The sequence below is a fragment of the Humulus lupulus genome, chromosome 6 (genome assembly GCF_963169125.1).
Source record: "Humulus lupulus chromosome 6, drHumLupu1.1, whole genome shotgun sequence".
Classification (NCBI taxonomy): Eukaryota; Viridiplantae; Streptophyta; class Magnoliopsida; order Rosales; family Cannabaceae; genus Humulus; species Humulus lupulus.
This window is the reverse complement of record NC_084798.1, coordinates 134,828,036-134,849,308: the sequence shown is the minus strand read 5'-3', so window position 1 is coordinate 134,849,308 and position 21,273 is coordinate 134,828,036.

Genomic DNA, 21,273 nt, shown 5'->3' with positions numbered 1-21,273 from the left:
TTCAGTGGACCAGGTAAGTTCAACAAGTAGAGAGTACGTGGATGGTAAGGACAAGTCATATTCAGATTGATCAAGGATTTTTCAGGTTACTCCCTATTAGAACAGAACGTGAATGAAAAGCATAGTGAAACTAGAGGGACACATCGACTACTACTTGAGGCATCTTCGAGGACAACCATAATTTGATTGAAGTAACATGAGAACATAAAGTTTGTCTGAATGGATAGTTGCGTACCAGATTTTTAGAAATTGGTATGAGGATTGATTCACACGTTATGGTATTAGACGTTGTACGTATGGACTGGTACAGGAGAATTATGTGAGAGACATTGTCCTTGCTTACAATGTGGAATTATGGTGCATTATGTTATAAATTAGGATGCGCCCGTGTATAGATTGGAAACAGAAGTTGTTCATGCTTCATGATAGAAAGAGGAATAAGAACATAGATGCTTGGCATGGGGCTCAGATGTTCTACATTGGATGTTGAGTTGATAGTAATGTAGTCAACCACAATTAGAATGAAGTAATGACTGAAATTGGTTTGGAACCTGTAATTGATATTTGGTGGATGTACTCCTATGAATGATTAGTGAAACATAGGAAGAAGATCGTGTAGGAAATGTTAAGAATCCTACCACTCTGGAATAGATGGGTTAAGATATGTAGATCGGATGGGTGATCCGAAGGATACTGGCATTGAGGGGAAGATACATGATGAGCCTTAAATCATCCCTTACGGTTAATGCGTCCAAGAAGTTTGAATGGATGTTGAGACTACAATTTGTATATCGAGAGGCGCACGACCTAATTGTTTATTAAACAAGAGATGATAATTAGTGGCCAGAAGGGCTATCATGGCGCTAGTGTATCCTGGATTTAGTATAAAGGGATATAATTATGAACCCTAGGGGTGGACCACCTTGGGTTACAGATGAGGTCACTAAATGCGAATGTTGTGATTTGACCTATTGGGTTGGCACACCATGGTTGGTGTGAGTGAGGTATCAAAATAGGGAGTGGGTGCAAAAGGAGACCGTGCGTCTCCATTGGACACCGAGGGTGATAGTGGCAGATTGGGATCCATGGACTCCCAGGTTCTAGAAAAAGGGGTCGTACAGTGACTCTGAGTAGAATAATGTGAGACAAGGAATGAGAAGTACTTACTCCGAAAAGTGAACCTAGGGATGGGAAGTACCCTCGTTCAGAGATGACTCAGAGGACCAGCGAAATTATTAAAACATTGAGGGCAGGAGTGTATGCATTATTGCAAGGACATAAGAGTTCATAAGTCTAGATATGGGAACGTGGAGTTCTAGGATTGAGGACTATGTGTCCCCCGTGTATTATGAACTATCAAGGATACGATGGTTCGGATAGGAAAGAGAAGTTTTACTCTAGAGTTGACATATGATTGTGTTATCCTAATAGGGATTAGGCCAGGGGCCTACAGTTTGGCCTTACCCCAGTATGAGTAGAGGCTCACGTGCTAGTGTTGAAGAAAGGGGTGACGAGTACAACCCCTGATTGGTTGTGGAGACCTTGGAAATTTAGTAAAATTTACTGTGTAATTGTAATGACCCAACTATTCTAGACTTTTGGACCATTAACGAAAACTATACATACCAATCCTTAATAAAACTTACAAGTGAAAATACCATAACTTTATTAAGAAACTTGTAAAAATAAGAGTTAAACTAACATAAAATCTCAAGTAGGATATGGGATCCCATTGTTTTAAAATCAAAACATGACATAATTAAAAAGAGTTTTACATAACAAAATGCGGAAAGATACATGTAAAAACCATAAGAAACAAAACTACATCCTCGAATCGAAACGCTCGGCTCTTGAATCCATTCCGCCTCAATACACATTCTCTAAGCTTCCAAGAACCTTCCCCGCCACTAAGACCTATTTTCCGGCACATATAAACAAAAAGGAATGAGCCTAATGCCAAGCAAGGAAAATCTAACATATAGCCATATACATAAAAATTCATAGTGCAACATAAAAAAAACATACCATAACACATATACCACATACATACTATAATGGCCATTATTACTTGGGGTCCCATAGACTAAACAAGTCATATGCCCATTAGATTAGTGGGGTCCTACTAGCTAAGCAGGTCATATGCCCATAATCTATTTGGGGTCCTACTAGCTAAGCAAGTCATATGCCCATAATCTATTTGGGGCTTGTTAGTCATATGGGTCATATGCCCAAGCATACAAACATACATATCATAACACTTATTATAACATAAGAAACATAAGATAACATATAAAACATATAACATATGAATTTCTATCCTATTTTCCTTACCAAAATTACCGGGATATGAGGACGGAATAGGGACTTTGGAACACTCCTAAAAACCATTTGTGAAAGGGTGAGTCTATTGAAGAAAAGGGAAATGAAAGGAATGGGAGGACTATACCATTGAGAAAAATACTTACAAAAAACTTATGTGCAAATTCTTAGATTTCCTAACCAAAATAAAGAATAGGTTAGAAGGCTGAGTAGAAGACTATGAGAACTTTAAAGAAAATAAAATAATACCAATGAACTAGAGTGTGGAAATACCTTGAACACTTGTAAGACCAATCTAAACCTTGAACCGAAATGCTATAAGACCTTACTTCCCAAGTGTTTGGTAAGCTTATAATGATCAAGCTTATAATCCCCAACCCAAGTGTTTACACTCTCACAATAACCTAGCAACTTGCAGCCTCTGAACTTATCTTGATGAATGAATGAAAAAATGCTTGGTGCTAGGTCCTATTTATAGAGTTCTAGGAATAAAAATCTTCTTTTTGGCTTTGAATAAAAATAATAAATTTAATTGAAAATATTTGAATATCCTTCAGCCAAAGGCTTAGGAATTGTTCAAAATTTTCAGAGAGATTTAAGGATTCAAAGCTTGATTTTAAAATAATAAAAACAAATAAATCCTAACTTCTAACTCCCTAAATCTCGTAACTCTAAACTCCCCTTCAGTAAAATCAACATATCTGGAGTTGTAGAACTCCGATTTGGACTCTATTTATACCGTTAGAAAGCTCATTAAATTATCTACAACGTTTAAGAAATACTATTTTTCGAAATTCCTAATATAGCTGGGTCAAAAACAGGTCGGAAGTTACAGTACCCTAAAGTTACGAAAAATCTATTTAATTATCTAAATATCAACTTAATCCACAAATAAATAAAATTGTGATAAATGTCATGCTCCTATCAGATTTTGGTGAAGACTAAGTCTTATATATCTCTTATTTTATCATTAAAATAATAATTTCTTAATAATCATACATATGATAAGTGTTACTATCTTATTGGGTCTATCTAAACCTTATAATATAATAAATATCACCATCAATATCAGTCATATTAATCAAACCTTAGGTTAAAATTAATATTCTTAAACAATAGGTTAAACTTAGAAAATCTACAAGTGTTACTATGAGTGTCCAATTAAATCCCGGTCTGAACCAAAATCCACAGTTATAAACATACTACAACTAATACTAGCTATTATTACTACTACTACTATCTAATTAGCTAAGTAAATTCTGGGACTCTACAGTAAGGAAAGGCCAGTGGAATTCTGGATAAAAGAGACAAGGTTTTACATGTTAAGACTATTATTCTTGTGAGGATGTTGCAAGTAGGGACAAAGTAAAGGACTTGATTTTGGGGTTATAGTCAGGTTTGCGGGATTGGTATTCCGAGGTATGTGAATAAAATTCGAGGATGACATTTTAATAAGGAGGGGATAGTTGTAACATCCTAAATTTGATATTAAGGCTGAGTGCCTTGACTACAGTGCCTGGACGACCTAATTGGGATTATTGAGCGAGTAATGGATTGTATGCGTGATGATATGTTGTAAATGAATTATCTGGTAATGTGATTAGACATGCAAGTTTGTGTGTATTAAATATGCATATGGGCCCATTTTGGTGAATAAGGGGTGTTTGTAATTTTGGCCCATTAAGGGCATAAACGTAATTATGCATGTGTTAAGAGTGAGACCCCAGTGTTACATGGATATATTTGAGATGTCTAGTCCGAGACGATCCTAGGGAGCAGATTAGCAGAATAGTCACAACGGGGTCGGATACCCGGCTCGGGGTGAGCCTAGGGTTATTTTGAGAACTTGGCATGTGCCTGAGGTTTATCGGGTAATAGGCAATTATTAGTAATGATCTGGGTATGTCGGGATTAAATGAGGATTTGTAGGAACACTCGAGGAATTAGCGGGATGGGGAAAATGACGAGATTGCCCTTGGTGGCATTAAAGGATTAAGGTTTGACCTTAGGGGTAAATGGGTCTTTTTGTACTAAGGCATAGCTTAGACCAGGCTGGGAAGCTGTGAGAAACCATTAGAACTAAGGAAAAAAAACAGAAATTCCCAGCCCTTATCTCCCTCTCCCTCTCCCTCACGTCTCTCTCTCTTTGTCAAGGCTAAGGAGGGATTTTGCTGGATTCAATGGGAGGAGGTTCAAAATTCATAGGGATTGGAGCTAGAAGTGATTGAAGTTAGCTTAAGGTTGGAAGCAAACATATAGATAAGGATTAGAGCAAGCTTTTTGTTGAATTTCTCTGTCTTTTTAGTGTTCTAGAGGTTTTTGAACTCAAGAGATTAAGTTGAATTATGATGAAGTTTTGGTTCAGTTTCTTTGGATTTAAGTACTGCTCTGAGTATAGTGAAAGTATTTTAGGACTCAATTCAGGCATTGGAATATGTTTGAGTCGATTTGTAGGAGGATTAGAAGTCTAAACATGGTGGATTTCTAGATTTCGGAGGCCCGAGCCGTGGCCCTGCTCTTCAGGTGCCGCGTCCCTCGTGTTTGAAGAGGCTGAGAAGCCTCTAGTTTTCCTAGGCGCCGTGACCCGCGTCCTTCAAAGGAGAGAGCTCTGCTCTCTGACCTGTAGAGACGTCGTGGCCTTAAGGGGTATCACACGTCTAAAATTAGGGAAAGTGACCAAATTGGAGTTTTAAGCTCGGGAACTCAGATGTTAAGGCTCGAGAAGGATTCTACTACCCGGTTTAGAATATTTCGAGGTCCCAGAGGCTAGTATGTTATTCCAAATGCTTTTAATTGATTTAGATCATGATGGATATTTATTGATACGTTGTGACTAGGTCTTACCGCTCAGGCTTGGGATCGCTTTTGATTGTCAGCTCTGGACACCAAGTAAGAGAACTATTTGTACCCGTAGAGCTATGTGACGTATAGCATTGTATGTATTGTTTATGTTTGTTATGTCATACATGTGATTGATCGTCAAGAGCCAGGAGCGGCAAGGGGCTAAGATCGACGTTAAGCATGCTGAATGCAGGCTGCCAGGGCCAAACCCTCAGGGGTGCTGTGCACACCCATTCGGTTAGGACGACGAACTTTGTGCCTGATAGCGCACCCCGATCGGTGAAGGCCACTATTGTGTTATTGTAACGTCGTGTTATTATACTGCTGGATTATGTTACTGTTGTGTTATTATATTTATGTACTATTATGCTATTATGCCATTGTTCTATTGAGCTGTTCTATGTATCGTCGTACATTCCAATAGGAACTGGTAGCTATCCGTTGTCCTGATTAAGTATGTTTTGTGAGGTATATTATTATTGTATGTTGTGCTTGAAGTTCTCTTGCTGGGCCTCGGTTCACGGGTGCTCTATGGTGCAGGTAAGAGCAAGGAAAATTGGTCGAACAGCCATGAGTTGGAGGGCATGGAGTGGTGTGTACATGTTTGGACAACCTGGTCGCCACAGTTTATGTTGTTTAAAGGAAGACGTGGTAAATGTTCGCTTTTTTCGATTAGGTTAACTGTACTATATTTTTGGATTGTAAATGTATTTTAAAACGGTATTTTAGGATCCCAATGTAACATTTTTTATAAATTTTAATGAAGGACCAACTCCTTTTACCTAATATTTGTTAACAAGTCTTTAATTCAATTTATTCATGCTTTTTAACCTCAAAGCTTGATTTGCGAGCTAATGACACATTTATATATCACATGGTAACGAATCTAAGGAATTAGGGCGTTAGAGCCTTACCCCAGTCACAAGTTAAACCATAATAATTTTTTCTCTTACAATTTTAATCATTTTCTCACAAAATTATTTTCTCTCAAGAAAACAGTCTCTTGTCGAGTCCCTCTCCCAAACCTGAAACCCTAAAGCCCTCTACCCCTCCACTGCTGCAATCTTTTCTCTCCATAAGCTAAGCACACTCATACCCCATTGAAGAAGGGAGAAGCTCAAGAGAATATTTGCGTAGAGTAAGTTTTGAAATCCCATTCATCTTTCCTCCCATTTTCTTCTTCAAACCCGAAACCCTAAGGGTGTATTATGCATGCATGTGATCTAATAGCCATGCATGACAATGATCTTGTGTTCTAGGGTTCAAGGGAATCTTGTACTTGTTGGATCTCAAACGGTGAGCTCGTTGGTGATCATGTAAAAGCAAGGGAAGAGGTCTTGGTAGTTTGTATGTTTTGTCCCTCATCTAATTCATGTATACCCTAACTCTATATTAAAAATCAGCATGTGGGACTTTGGGGCTTGGTATAAGAGTGTAGAGCACAAGGGGGAGTTTGAGAAGCTACAAAAAACACATCTAAGCTAGAACTATCAATAGGTAGAAATTTATGGTTGTTATTGAGTCTTATGATTTATATTGGTAGATCTGGTTGTATAGGTTATTTTATTGGTTTTTGGAGTTTATTTTATGCTTAAGGTTGAGATTGTGTGCTTTGATGATTTGCATGCATGCATGTTGGTAGGTTTATGCTAGAATATTGCCAAAATTTCGTGGTCTGGCTTCCAACGGGTCAGATTACACTCTACTACCTCTTTTTGTGAAAATAAATTGTGTAGTTGCATAGTTCTTTGTGAGTACTTGAGGTTAGGCTTTGGAAAATTGTAAATGAGTATTTTTATACCCAAGTTATGCACTTTTTGGCATTTTAATGTAAATCTGGAAATTTTCTGGGCGGCATGCACTGCCGAGATTGTTTTGACTTTGGAATAGGATTTCCTAATTTAAAAGCTATGCAATTTGGTAGAATGCTAGTTTAGACTTTTATAAGGGTCAATATTAAATTTTTAAGGAAAATGCATTATGGTTTAAGAGAAACATATTTTCAAAATTTGCCCATAAATCTGGAAATAAAACTTTTGGGCAACAAGCACTGCCCAAATTGCTTCAATTGGTTGAGTGAGTTTTATTACTCCAAAAATTATTAAATTTTTAAGGAAACTAATTAGACATGTATAAAGATCCTTGTAAAATTTTAGAAAGAATTGGGCTACGGTGTAAGAGAAATAATTTTTTAATGTTACATTAAATTCTAGGAAAAACTTTTGGGCAGCAAGCACTGCCCAGATTACTTTAAATAGGGTTTTTAGCACCACTGCTCCCTAAGTTTTACACATATTGTCACTTTAGTACTTGAGTTATTTGTTTTAGCAATCAACATTTTATATTAATAAAATAGTGGCAATTAGCCCCATTTAGGCAACTCCTGTTTATTTTTTAACGGAACACAAATCTAATCAAACAAAACAAATATGAGGCTGTTTGGTAACACTTAAAAAAATAGTTTTTTATTTAATTAATTAGAAATTTGAAAATTAAATATAAAATGTGTTTGATAACTCTATTTCTATTTATTATTTTTTTAAATTTTAACTAAAATTTATTAAATTTTGAAAATAAAAAATTTTCACTTTCAAATTTTTTTGAAACAGTTTTCATTTTTTCCTTTCATTTTTTCTTCTCTTCTTCAAATCAACACCTTATATTGTTAAACAAAAAATAAAAATAAAAGTTATCAAACACGTTTATTATTTTTTGTTTTTAAAAATAAAAAACAAAAATAGTTACCGAACATATTTTTATTTTTTAAAAATAAAAAAACAAAAATAAAATAATATTTTCATTTTTGTGTTTAAAAAATTCAAAAACAAAATTTTTACCAAACACAACCTATATCTTTTAGTTTTAAATAAATTAATTGAATTAAAATTACTAAAAAACATTTTAAATAAACAAATAATATTTTATCTTTCTTCCCCCTCTTCTTTTCTTATTCTACGTCTCAACTGCTCCACCTCAGATGATTCTAAGGTCTTTTACCTCAAGAAGAAAGGAGACTTACATTGATACCTCGCCGAGTTCATGACCGCTGGAAGTAAACTTGCCGCTAAGGTATCATATAAAAAATCACTTACTACTTACCCATTCCTATTTGTGAATTGATATTGTTCTTGCTTATATATTGCTTTCCTTGGTTAATTGTTATGCTTATTTATAATATTTTTGGTTTGATTTCGTGCATTTGATTAGTTTTGACATCTGGTTTCATTTACTGCTTAAAAGTGTGAATCTATGTGTGTCGTTTGTAAGCTAAAACCAAATTCACAATTTATTATTGCAAATCATTGATCTCTCGTGACTTTTGGGTCATTGTACATGTGTGGTGGTTTATTTGTATAATATGATATGCTATGAAGCACTGCCGTATAACTTGTATAAGTTATATCTACAGTTGCGAACGCTGAGTTGGTTCCCAGACATCCAATTCACGGCTGGAAAAGAGACGGATTTTGGAACGGTGAAAAAAAAGAAAAAAAAAAGAAAAGCAGAACAGTTTAGAAGAAGAAGAGGGGAAAAGAGAGAAAATATTATTTGTTATTAAAAAAAAAAATTTTGTGGTAATTTTAAATCAATTATTTATTTAAAAATAAAAGATAAACTTATTTTATTTGCCCAAATTTGTGTTCGGATAAAAAATAATCGGGAGTTACATAAATGGGGCTAATTGCTACTATTTTATTAATATAAGGGGTTGATTTCTAAAAAAAAATAACTCAAGGACCAGAATGATAATTTGTGTATAACTTAGGGGGAAATGGTGCTAAGAACCCCTTTAAATATTTGAATGGGTTTTCCATCTCAAAAATTATGAAATTTTGAAGAAAATTAGTAAAATTGTAGAGAAAACTGTGTCACAGTTTAAAAGAAATGATTTTTCTAAGTTTGTCCTAAAAACGGAAAAGTAGCAATTTCAAACCTTAACCAAAGTTAATTTTTGGGAGGTTAGTTCTCTTAACCTAAAACAAGTTTTGACTCGAGGCTTTCGCCTAGTTCCCGTCCTTATGACATAGAATACATGAACGATAATTTAATAGTTTTTGCCAAATACTCAACTTAGGGCAAAAGTTTAAAAATAAGACTTTACTACTTTAAATTGAAATAGTTCCTTGCAAAGGTAACTAAGGATTTGGAGATTTTACCACTCTCCAAATAAGCTTAAGTTACTTAAAGTTGATTTTTTACCATTTTATAAGTTATGGGTCCAATTGCCCTTCTTTTAAAAAATAACAAAAAATGAGATCATAGGTTATAGATAAAAATAGTAAAAATGAGAGTTGAGTTTTGTAGAACCTTTAAGAGAAAGGGGTAACATTGTCAGACATTGTAAGTTAAAGGGTGGAAGAGTGATATTTTGGTAAATGATAGAAAACGAAATTTTTTCGTAAGAGAGCGAAAAATTGGTATTTTCTAAAGATATGAGTTGAGTAGAACTCATTTTTCCTAAAAACCAAAATACGAGTTATCCGATAAGAGGATTCTTTATTTAAGGAATATTAAAATGCACAGCATGGAGAGCACGTTGCGATGAGGCCGATTTTCTTATGATACCATAAAGATTGAAACAAAATCTGGCCTTATACATTGTGAAGTGTATAAGAGGCTATAGTATAGAGTCTCTAAGAATTTATTTCATATAGCAATCGTAGAATATTATCCATAAGAATATGTCATAGTTTAATCCGAGTACACTGTATTAATTACAGTAACTGCAAAAGGGAAAAAGAATAGCAGTGTTAAAGATCCAGCTGGGAACAAATGACTCCAAGTAAGCTAGCCTTTCTCTTTTCTAGATACAACATGAATATATATTAGTGTGTGATTGTATTAGTAGATTACACTACTTTTGTTTGGGTCATTAAGACCAGGGTATGCTTAATACCTACTCTTGTAATGCTTTTGCATTCTGCGGCTAAATGGTAAGTAGGTTTGAGTTGGAGCCAGATCCTTAGCATAATACAGTCCAGATTGGAGCCAAGACACGGTAAACTAAAGTCTAGATTGGAGCCAGAAAATGGTAAAATTATAGTCCGGGTTTGAGCCAGGACATGGTAACAATATAGTCCGGGTTGGAGCCAAGACGTGATAAGAGTATATACTCCCGGTTGGGGCCAGGACATGATAAAAGTATAAAGTCCGGGTTGGAGCCAGGACGATGGTAATATAGTCTGGATTGGAGTCAGGATGTGATAAAAGTATATAGACCTGGTTGGAGCCAGGACAATGGTAATATAGTTCGGGTTGGAGCCAAGACATTAATGCTGGAACCGGGTTGAGGCCCAAATCCCTTGCTGTTAATCTATTGATTAGTTATGATATGTGTTATATATGTTGAATATTCTGAGAATCTTCTGAGTGCAGGATATTACGATATGAGTGATATATTATAAGTTCTAAGAATTTTCTGAGTACAAGTTATTTATGTTATGCAACAAATCGGTTGTTGAGTGCAACCCAAGTGTTGATATCTATTATGTTTAGTACTTGCAAAATTATATGGTAGGGTTGGGACTTATCCCATAACCTAGTGATCAATAGCGATATCTACCTTAGGTTGACCCGTTACTGGGTTTAGTATGCTTGTGTTGTAAGGATATGATGAGGACACCAAGACTAAAGATCCAAGTCTAGTTCCAGTTGGTCTGGTGACGAGGGCGCGAGCCAAAATACTCAGTTTAGGAGCTTGATGAGTCTTATTGTATTTTGTCATCTTGTATTTTTTATTTAGTCTTTGTTTATTTTGTGAAAAGTCAAACACTTGACTTGTGTGAGTCCAAGAGTCCTTTTGTCCTTAATATTCGGTTTTCATTAGGAAGACAAAGGGTTGTCTTTAAATTTCAGTTTTCATTAGGAAGACAAAGGGTTGTCTTTATTTGTCGGTTTTCATTAGGAAGACAAAAGGTTGTCTTTATTTTTTCGGTTTTTAGGAAGACAAAGGGGCTTGTCTTGATGTATTTTTCGGCTATATAAGGCCTTGAAAACATTTGGAAAAAAATCAGATTATGATGAAATGAAATTTGTGAGTTTTTTCTTCTTGAGTTCTTGAAGAAACTATTGAACTTATCAAGGGGTTCCTTGTGGCGTTCTACCTAACTTATCAAACGGATTCCCATCCCCGTTTGTGGCGTCTTCCTCATACCAAGGTTCGTGCTTTGTTAAGCATAGGGTCGCGGTTTACCATTCCAATTTCGTGTGTTCTTGGTGGCTGCCATATTTGGTGTCGGGTTTCACCACAATCGTTGGTGTGGTTCGTATCAGTTGGTATCAAAGCTTAGGATCATTCGGTTTGGCCTATCCTTTTTTTTTTATTCTTTCATTTGTGTTTCTATTCTATTCGTATTTCAATTTTAGGGTTTCTGAAATAAAAAAAAAAAAAATCTATCTATTCGTGTTCTTGATTTTCTTAGTCTTTGTTCTTGTTTTCCTTCTAAAAATCTGAAACCATTATAGTTAATCTCTTTATTCCAGATTGTTTCTTTGTTCAAATCGTGTTCTTATTTCCTTGTTTACATTAGTTCTTTGTGAAATCCCTTGAAATCTGAAACTAATCAACTGAAATTGTTATTGAGTTTGTGAAAATCCTTGTTTCCTTTGTGAAAAATCTGAGATTGTTATTGAGTCAATTGTTTACTTTGTGATAGTGCCACGGATTGATTGGTCCTTTTCTATTTTGGGTTGTTATTTTTGGGAATATTTGTTCTCTGTTATTGGAGTGTACCACCGATTGTTATAGTGCCACTGATTGAAATTTTGTTTCCCTTTATTTGGGAGAAATTCGAGATTGTTATAGTGCTACAAGTCTATTTGGGTTTTCTGTAATTGGGATTGTTTTTGGTATTCTGTTTTGGGTGAATCACCGATTGATTTTTATGTTATTGGGGAAGTGTTCTTGAATCACAGATTGTATTGGGAGTATTGGTTTTCACAGATTGGTTTGTTCTTGAATCTGTGTTAGTAACTCAGATTGTTTGATTTCGGGTTGGCTCTTTGGTATTCATTTTTTTTTTCTCCTTTTCAGAAATTCGTATCTGGTTTCTCAAATTTGAGAGGTTAAAAAAAAAAAAAAAAGGAAAGGAAAGGAAAGGAAAAGGGAAGGGGATCCGACAGCAAAAAAAAAAAAAAAAAAAAAAAAATTTTGTTGGAAACCCTTCTTAAAAATTTTTGTTCTATTCTTGTTCCCCATGGTCTAGAGGCCTTTTTGCCAAAACCCCACACAAGTGTTCCAAAAATCACCAGTTTTCGCCACTTTTTCATCGGTTTTCGTTTGGTTTGTTTGGTAGGATTGACTGCTTGAACCTCCATATCACCGTTTCATTAGTTTTCAAAGAGCTTAAAGAAGAATAGAGTGGAAAAAGGCAGTGGTGTGAGCTTATTTGAGGGTAAAAGCCATCATTGAGTGAAACACGAGTGTACTTGAGTGACCATTTTCTTTGAGTGAAACACGGGAGGGAGTGTGGTGAGGTCTTTTCTCCATATTATTCTAACCTTATTTTGCAGATTTCCATCATGGCACAAAATCCAGAGAAAGATGCAAGCAATGATATTCCGCCACCTGAGGTTCCGAATCTACAAATGCAAGCATTAATTGGGGAGATGCGAAGGATGTTGAGGGAGGAGTGTGAGCAGATACATGAGAGGTTGGATAAGGTAGAAGAGGGAACACAACGGAGGCCACGGAGGAATAGGGTGTACCAAAGGGAGGATGAGAATGAAGGGGATTTGGAAGGGGTAGTTTATGATGAAGACTTTGATAGGATGTCGGCGGGTAACCATAGGAGGTATGGTCGGGATAGAGAAGCTAGGAACCAGGTAGATAATTATTTAGGAAATATCAAGATGAGAATTCCAGCATTTCAGGGGAAGAGCGATCATGAAGCATACCTTGAGTGGGAGAAGAATATGGAGTTGGTTTTCGATTGTCACAACTACTCTGACATGAAGAAGGTAAAACTAGCTGTCATTGAATTTACTGATTATGCTATTGTTTGGTGGGATCAGTTGTGCATCAATAGGAGGCGAAATGGAGATCGTGCCATTGACACTTGGGAGGCTATGAAGAGGGTGATGAGGCGACGATTTGTACCATCTCATTATTATCGAGATCTATACCTTAAGTTGCAGGGTCTTCGTCAAGGTTCCAAGAGTGTTGATGAGTATTACAAGGAGATGGAGATGGCTATGATTAGAGCCAATGTGGAAGAGGATCGGGAGGCAACAATGGCAAGGTTTTTGAATGGGTTGAACCGAGAGATTGCTAATCCAATTGAGCTACACCATTATGTGGAATTGGAAGATTTGGTGCATATGGCAATCAAAGTTGAGAGGCAGCTCAAGAGGGGTAGTACAAGTTCAAATCCGAGACAAATCCCACAAAATTCAAGTGCAACACCTTGGCGGTCGAACTATCCAAAGAAGGAAGAAGACCAACCTACTTCATCCTTTACACCAAAACCAGCCACGACCTCTCAAGGTAAAACAGCCCCTACTTCGTCCCATTCTAGTGAGATAAAGTGTTTCAAATGTCAGGGGCGAGGACACATAGCTAGCCAATGTCCAAATAAGAGAGTTATGGTGATTCGAGAAAGTGGCGAGCTCGATTCTAAAGATGAAGATGATCTTGCTGACATGCCACCATTGGAAGATGCTTCTATCGATGATGAAGAGTATGGGCCAGAATCTGGTAAAATGCTTGCACTAGTCACAAGACGAGCCTTAAACTTGCAAGCAAAAGAAGAGAAAGAAGAGGTGCAGCGAGAGAACATCTTTCACACTCGTTGTCATGTGAAAGGCAAGGTATGTAGTGTGATTATTGATGGAGGTAGTTGTACTAACGTTGCTAGTTCTTCCATGGTTGAGAAGCTAGGGCTCTCAACGCTTAGACATCCTTGTCCATACAAGTTGCAGTGGTTGAATGATAGTGGTGAAGTGAGGATTACAAAACAGGTGTTGGTATCATTTCGAATTGGCAAGTATGAGGATGAGGTATTGTGTGATGTGGTTCCCATGCAAGCTGGACACCTCCTTCTAGGAAGGCCTTGGCTATTTGATCGGCGAGTCCAGCATGATGGCTTCACCAACAAGTACTCATTCACGTTCCATCAACAAACAATCACTCTAGCTCCATTGACGCCAAAGCAAGTATATGAAGACCAAGTGAGGTTGCAAAAATTGAGAGATCAAAAAATATTGAGTGAGCAAAAGAAGGAGAGTGAAAAGACGAATGAGAGTGAGAAAAAAGAGAGACAAAGAGAGAAAAGGGTCGAATCAAGTGAGAGATTAAAGAAAGAGAAGAGTTCGATCAATGAGGGAAAATTAGAGAGAAAACAAAATAATTTTTATGCAAAAAAAAGTGAGGTTAAGGAGGCTCTTTTAAACACTAACCAACTTGATGCTAACAAGGGTCGTCACAAGCAGGTTTTTGACCCCGGTGATTGGGTATGGGTACACATGAGGAAAGAGTGATTCCCAGCACAAAGACGTTCCAAATTGCTACCTCGAGGAGATGGTCCATTTCAAGTGCTAGAAAGGATCAATGACAATGCCTACAGACTCGATTTACCAGGTGAGTATACTGTTAGTGCTACTTTTAATGTTTCTGATTTGAGTCCTTTTGATGCAGGTGAAGATTTGAGGACAAATCCTTCTCAAGAGGGGGGGAATGATGAGGACACCAAGACTAAAGATCCAATTCTAGTTCCAGTTGGTCTGGTGACGAGGGCGCGAGCCAAAATACTCAGTTTAGGAGCTTGATGAGTCTTATTGTATTTTGTCATCTTGTATTTTTTATTTAGTCTTTGTTTATTTTGTGAAAAGTCAAACACTTGACTTGTGTGAGTCCAAGAGTCCTTTTGTCCTTAATATTCGGTTTTCATTAGGAAGACAAAGGGTTGTCTTTAAATTTCAGTTTTCATTAGGAAGACAAAGGGTTGTCTTTATTTGTCGGTTTTCATTAGGAAGACAAAAGGTTGTCTTTATTTTTTCGGTTTTTAGGAAGACAAAGGGGCTTGTCTTGATGTATTTTTCGGCTATATAAGGCCTTGAAAACATTTGGAAAAAAATCAGATTATGATGAAATGAAATTTGTGAGTTTTTTCTTCTTGAGTTCTTGAAGAAACTATTGAACTTATCAAGGGGTTCCTTGTGGCGTTCTACCTAACTTATCAAACGGATTCCCATCCCCGTTTGTGGCGTCTTCCTCATACCAAGGTTCGTGCTTTGTTAAGCATAGGGTCGCGGTTTACCATTCCAATTTCGTGTGTTCTTGGTGGCTGCCATATTTGGTGTTGGGTTTCACCACAATCGTTGGTGTGGTTCGTATCAGGATATTCTTACTAAGTGTTTTCGCTTATCTAGTTGTTTGATGTTGTAGGTAAGTGAAAAAGCAAAGTGGAGCAGTGAGCACTGGAGTTTGCTTGCGAATATGTACATGTGGCCTGACTTGGAGAGGTTTTTGATGGAACACCATTTTGAAAAGAAAAGCTGGGAGCTTGTTATTTGTTTTATGACATTTGTTTTGCTATAACTCTATGGAAGAGTAGTTGTAATTCCGTTTGCCAAACTAAAAGTGTGCGCACACAATATTTTCTAAAAAGTTTTTTTTATATGGATTTTCGGTACAACGATTTAAAGTAAAAGTTTAAATTTCCGCATGTTTTTAAAAATATATTTTGTGGGTGATTACACTTGATTCATCCCAATTCTAATTTCATTCCATAATAACCATTAGGCATTACTCAAGTAGGTGGAAATATAGAATTTGGACTAAGTTTTCTTCACTTATTCAAACCCCATTGTTGTTTTTTATTGTTTTCTTGGTGTGATTCTCCATTGGTGTTCACATCCTCCTTCTCCAATGTTCAAATTATATATTCCTCATCTTCAACTCATCAATGGAGAAGGATCTTCATTATTCTCTACAATCAAGTTCAAGAGTCAAGATCCCGTTCGCTTGGATCGCTTTGATGGTTCTAACTTTATGAGATGGTAAGAAAAGATAAAATTCTTCTTCACCGATCTCCACATCTCCTATAACATGGGTTTGGATCTAGAGCCATTGTCTACACAACCAAAGGCTCATCCTTTTGTTGGTATTGATTGTGTAAATAAAAGCGTGCAAAATTTAACCAATATCAAAGCCAAGGTCACATACATACCCATACATTAAATCAAGATTCACAAAAGATAGAATCATACATTTCATAGCCTATCGAGAATCCTTCCCATCTTTTCGTAAAACAATAACAATAATCCAATCCAATGAGACAACTTTGAGATTCATGCCAAAATCTTTCAAGCCAATCCTCAACACACAAGGACGTGTGTGGGGACGTAGGATACTATGAGAAAAATTAAGGCTTTCTTGACGTACTCAACACATGAGATCAAGAGAGTTTGGGAGAGTATCGTAGTTTTTTAGGTTTTTTCTAAAAACTGAAATTCAATTGCTTCTTTTTACAATACATTATTACACTTTTTTATAAACCTAAAGTAATCTAACAAATTAGACTTAGTACAAATTGATTAAGTTTAGGATATAATTATTTAATCAATATTTTAAAATAAATATTTAATAAATAAACAAAAAATTTAAATTCTTAACAATTAAAATTTGAAACAAAAAAATGGACAGTGACACATGTGACACGCCGGTACAGTAATTAATAATTAATGTGCTTCCCAATTTTGTCTAATTTATTTATTTAATTAAGAAGACAAAATATCTATGTATTAAAATAATATAATATTTGATAAGTGCATATATATCAGTTAGTTCAAAATTAACTGTCATATAATTTAAACGATTTTTTATCATATAATTAATTTTTAATACAACTAATATATAGTATTAAAACAAAACATATTAGTTAGTTAATAATTAATTAATTTCACATAATTAAAACTTAGCCCTGGACAATTAATTCATTAATAAGTAAGTCATTTTCTCCTTTTAATTTTGTCAATTAGATCCACTACCTTGACAGAGTAGTATAGAGGTGACTTGGTGACCATTGACTTATAATACTTATGTAACATCCCAAATTTGCTAATAAGGCTCAGTACCTTGATTAGTGTGCCAAAATGGCATAATTTGATTTATTTGCGAATTATGTGAGATTGATTGAATATATGTGTGATTATGTGGCATATGTGAATTATATTGGGATGTGAATACCTATGCATGTTTATGTGTGCAATAGTTTTTGAGAGAATTATGTTATTGTTTAAGTGTTTTTTTTTAGGTTTAAACTTTAGTTTTGATTTTGAGTCTTGGTAAGGATGTGGTTTAGTTTTTGTGGTAATTGTGTTGCGTATGTTGTGTTATTGAGTCCTAGACTCAATTGGGGCTTTGTTATAACTTTAGGTTGGGTTTGGAGAGATTTTGGCTTAGGGAAAATGCAGGAAAAATCCAGAATATTTGGGTTCGAGGGGTCGCCCTGCGATGCTGTTCATGGAGTGTCGCGGCTCACATGGACTCAGGGGCTAGGGAAGGTTCTCTAAACCACCTTATGTAGTGCACCAAATTTTTTTTTTTAGTTTATTAAAATTTTTGTGTTTTATTTTATTTAAGTGTTAAGTGTGGTGAATTGTTTTATTTAAATGTTGTTATTTTATTTAGTTGTTGTTTGTTTTATTTGATTATTTGCTATTTTTTTTAATTGTTAGAATTGTTTGAAGAATATTTTTTGTGAAATTACTTGTTAAATGATATATATTTATTTTTATTTAAAAAAATGTGATTATGTGAGATTTGGTTTAATGCACTAAGGTGCATGGTAGATAGTGTTGTACCCTAGTGATTTAGTCTGTGCTAGTGCATGGTAGCATGGTACACATGTGTAGATTTTCTACACACCTTATATTTCCTTTTATTAGATTTTAATTGATTTAATTGAAAAAATAAAAATAAAAGAAAAGGTAAGTGATGGTGGACGTGTAGCATGTAGTGGGAAATGAATTGAATTTTTCCATTTATTTTCTAAGGAAATAAAATCAAAATTTGAAGAAGATAGCCATTTTTGGAAAGGAATGTGATCACCATTTTATCTCCAATCAATTGTGATAAAAGAAAATAATAAGAAATTAAAAGAAAATAAAAAGAGAAAAGGAAACTTACCATTTTATTTTGATTAGGCTTTATTGAGAGAATTAAGATAAAGGGGGAAGGAAAGGTTGGGAAGGGCCATTTGCTCTTGGCTGCCGTGATCTAGAGAGAGGATAGAGAGAGAGAGTGTGTGGCATGATAGAGAGAGAAGGAGAATAAGAAAGAAAGGAAGAAGAAGAAGAAGGAGAAGGAGAAAGGATCAATCTTAGGGTATGGTCTTTGATTTTGTTTTATGTTTTTCTTTCTTTTAAATTTTTAGTATGTTGATTAGAGTTGTTTTTAACTTGTTGTTCTACTTCTTCTCCATCTTGATTTTCAAAAGAAAACCCCTAGGGTTTGAGCAAGGAGGTGGTCTTAGTTGAGTTCTTGATTGGTATTGAATTTTTCCCTCAATCTTTTGGTATTTGATGATTGATGTTTTGGAGAGACTATGGCTGAAAGTGGTTTGTTTGTAATAGGATAATATGTGGTGTTGATGGAATGTTTTTCTTATATTTTGATGCATGGGAAAATATACCTAGGCGTAGGCATGGGTTTATGGGTTGGTTTGATTTTGTTGTATGTTCATAATATGTGTGATGAGATGATTATTGAAATATGATGTTGATGATATTCTATGATTTTATGTATGTATGTTTCAGCCTATGTGGTTTGGGCATATTGGGTTGTTTTATTTTGTGTCACATTTGCATGTTAGAAACATGCTAGGTTTCATGTGTATATAGATGAGGATTTTGTGTAAATTATTGTTGGGTATCCTAGGTGTTTCGGCCTAGGGGTGATGTTCAAGCATGATTTTTTTTCTTATATGTTTTAGATCAATAGTGAATCTAGAAACATGATAGGGTGTATATGAGATTATGTATCAATATATTATGGTATGCATGAAAAATAATAGGAACATTTTCGGTTTAATATAAAAGCATATATGAGGATTTGTGTTATGTTATCCATGCATGTTGTATTATTATTTTGTTGGGTTACATGCATGAACTCATTAGAAAAAGAATAAGGTTTTATAAGGTTGAATATGAATATGTGTTAGATATGTTCTTTGAATTATTTGTATAATAAGAGTATGTTAGGATTTGTGAATTATTGTGTTAATAAAACATGAATGATCTTGTATGAATTTTATGAAGTATGAGGTAATAGATAAAATTTATGGTGATTTATGTTTGCTGATTTTGTGAATAAATGGTGAAAAGATTGATGAAATAAGGATATGTATGCATAAGAATGACTATAATGATAAGTGGTGTTTGTAAAAATAAAATTGTGTTTTAATTCACAATTAAAATGATGTTTTTGCACAAACAATTACCTACAGATTTTTTGTTATATTTTTGAGAAAATATGAGTTTTTAAAAATAAAGATGGTGATTTTAATGATAAATTTGATTGCTGGAATTTTTGTTTAAAAATGTAAAGTGTGTTTCAATAAAATGAATTTGATTGGTGTTTTGAAATAAATAAATAACCTAAACAAATGTAGAATTTAAAAGTGATGTTTTTAATATAATATGAGTGGTTATTTTACAAGTTATGATTTTCTTTAATTGGATTAAGAAAAATATTGGATTTAATTCACTTGCGGTTTTTAAATAATGGCTTAAAGTTTAGTTTAAAAAGTTTTAAATAGTTATTTAATTTTCACATATGAATTTGTGTTACATAAAATTAAATATTAAAAATAATTGAAACAAAATATATTTTTTCCACACTTAATATTATTATTTTTCTCACATCAAATTATGAAATTCTATTAACTTAAATTAAATTGATATTTTTCTAAGGAAACATGGTAATCATAGGTATTTGTATTTTTAAAATAATTTCCAATACCTTTGCTTTCTTTGTAATTTAAAAATAATAAATGGGTCTTTTATATTTTCTTAATGGCTAAATAAAATTGTTTTTATGAAATAAAAAGAATGTCTTGGGAGATTTAATCAACCTAGTAATTTTAAGATTATAAACAATGGTAGACAAAACATGCTACAAGTCTATTATTTTTTTTAAAAAACGGTAGAAGTAGAAGCATGGAATTATCGTTTTTAACGACACATTTATGCAACATTCCCACGTATGCATGTTACATGCAAATTCACTTTTACGTCCAAAATAATGTCTATTATGCAACCATGTAGTTTTTATAGAAAGATCATACATGTAATATAGGTAGAATTAGCATTATTCTTTTTATGACCTTATGTGTAACCAAGCATATTGTATGTTGTGTGTAACTCTCACCATGTGTGCATGGCCCATGCACACATGAGTTGTATGAAAGGGAAAAATAGTAATTATATGAAGTTAAGAAATGTCGTTTTGATCATAGTATAGATGTTGAGTCTAGTTTTTATTATGTTTTGGTGATGTTTTTAGTAGTCTTTTATTTCGTTTTTCCTTCATTTAGCGCGGGTTTATGTTTTGTTTGTTTGTCTATTGTGAATGTCAGGAAGAATTGAGCATGTGGAAGAAAATGCCAAAGAAAGGGAAGAAATAACTGAGTTTTCCATCATATTTTGATCAAGAATGGTTCTCAACACAATTTGGAAGTGTTGGTGAAATTTTGGGATGAAAACTTGAAGAATTGAGAATTCCCTTAAGAGCCACGGCATGAGCAAAGTGGAGCCGCGGCTAGGTGGGAAACAGAAGCATTGTTTTTCAGGAAGTCTTCGGGCCGCGGCATGGCTTCAGAGGGCCGCGGCATTGAGAGGATATTCTGCCCAGAAATTGTGATACGGGCCGCGGCATAGTGTATGTAGAGCCGCGGCCCGCCTCTTTAAAAATCTGAAATCCTAGGTTTTAAATGACGAAAAGGAGAAGAAAAACGGACGTACAGACGAAGGGAGAAGTTCTGGTTTTGAAGGCTCAAGCTTAGAGTATTTTTACATGTTTTTCTTCCTGATGTTATCTTTAGTTTTTGTTGTGATTAGTACTATGACTATGAACTAATTTTCTGTTTAGGATGTTCAATTGAATCACTTGAA